The sequence below is a fragment of the Stegastes partitus genome, unplaced genomic scaffold (assembly GCF_000690725.1).
Source record: "Stegastes partitus isolate 25-593 unplaced genomic scaffold, Stegastes_partitus-1.0.2 Scaffold1059, whole genome shotgun sequence".
Taxonomy (NCBI): Eukaryota; Metazoa; Chordata; class Actinopteri; family Pomacentridae; genus Stegastes; species Stegastes partitus.
The window spans coordinates 27,322-29,450 of NW_007578790.1; positions in this window are offsets into that span (position 1 = coordinate 27,322).

The window sequence follows — 2,129 nt, forward strand, 5'->3', positions numbered from 1 at the left end:
GAACCTGTGAAGTTGTGGAACATAGAATCTAAAGAAGCCTCTTGGATGAAGGTGGAACATCTCCAAGAACCAGAACCAGAGTCCATCTGGCCTCTTGCTTCATGACACCTGACGGTTGCTGAGATATTTGAATCTACAACGACTGCCGTCTTTATCTCCTGTGGCCCAGAATCTGTTTTTTGTAGATTACAATCAGCATTTTCTGTAAATGATTTAAACTGGACCTTCATCGGAGCAGTCAAGCCTTGTTTATCTGCGTCTTTAGTGGAGAACGCAGCTCTGTGGGCACAAAACAACAACCACCTGAGTGTTTTTTTTGTTGTTCGCAGCAAAGAGAAAACACATTCATCCCTCCAGACGGCAGGATGTTCGGTAACGAGCCAGATGATGAAACTCGTGTTTTGGCCGTTTCGGATCATTAAAGCTTAATGGGGTTTTAATCAGGATGTTTCCTGGAGACGGACACCAATGTTCACCTTTCGATGCATTTATTTAAACGTTTAAAGAAAAAAAAAGAGCTGCAGTTGCCACGGCGACGGTGGGCCTCGAGGTCGTCGTCGGTTACAGGAAGCTCCGAACATGACGCATGTTTTTTAATCAGCGGCGCCGACGTCACGGCCGAAGCTAATGCCACGTTTCATTAAAGCTCGTTTCATTAAATGGATCGTTAAAGGAACGACGACGCAGCAGCAGAGGAAAGCTGCCCGTTAGCGTCCATGCTCAGGGTCGCTGATCAGCGTCGCTGCTCGGTCGTCTGCTGGAGCCACCACGAGCTGCTTCTCACTTCATACCGTTTAGCTTCTCACACGTCAAACATCTGAGATCAAATCCAGCGTTTCTTTTGTTTTAAAGCTGCTCTGATGCTTTTTTCCGTGAAACACAGTCAAAAAGTTGTCGTGGTGAACGTCCACAGAGACGCGTTTCTTTAGCTGCACTGTCAAACAAACAAACAAACAGACAAATAAATAACAAAAAAAGGTAATATGTCAATAACTGGGGCTCTAAAACTAAACTAAACTGGAAAATTTGATCAAATACAGCAATTTTCCATCATTAAAACATGTTTTCTAGCCTTAATTCTACATCATGTGTTTTTCTTTTTTGGCTTTTTAATGTTAAATGAAGGATGTTTACACGCGTCAGAACAATGAAACACAATAAATAGAGATGTGACATATATTATGATAATAAACTGTATTTTGACAGATTATCACTCTTACAGATGTTTTACGTGGATGTAAACACATTCATTCAACATTTCTGTCGCGGAAACGTCTGTAATTACTCGTTTAATAAATTATCGTGTCACTAAATTAGAATATAATAGCAATTAAATAAAAAGGAAATATTTGTGAAATAAAAATTTTAACACAGGTTTTTTACACGTTATTTTGCTTTATATTATAATTTAACAGTCTGCTTTTAAAATTTAATTGATATTTTTTCAAACATACAGACACATTTTAGCTGCACATCGTCTCCCATAACCGCTGACTTGTAGCACATACGGTTCAACCACGTTTACAGTAGAAAAGAGTTTAAATAGAAGTAATGTTGGTAATCCTGACTGACCTGAAACAGGTCTAACGAGGACGTAATTCAGCAGCAACACTCAATAAAACTGAACCGTTGGATCTCATCCATCCATTAGAGATAACGGGTGGATGGATGTTTTTGTCTAATATTCTGTCATGAACTGAAACTTTCCACCACAAGATGGATCCAACCAGACGTGAAGTAGTGAAGAAGGTAGAAAAAGGGTTTTCACTGTGTCACTGATGCAACGGCGCTCTCTAGTGGTGAAAACTGGGAAGTTCAGTGCACAAAAATTGGGGGAAGAAGAACTGACGCTTGCAGTTAAATTAATAAAATATAACAACGAAACGCATTAAAGCAGATTTTGAGAAAAATTCAGCATCACACAGTCACTGCCCTGTGTTTGACCCACAACATCTGGACGAACCAGAACATCTGGACGAACCAGAACATCTGGACGAACCACAACATCTGGATGAACCAGAACATCTGGATGAACCAGAACATCTGGATGAACCAGAACATCTGGATGAACCTCAACCGCTGCAGCCTTCATGTGTGATTCTGACCAATAAAAGGTCACAAATCTGTCT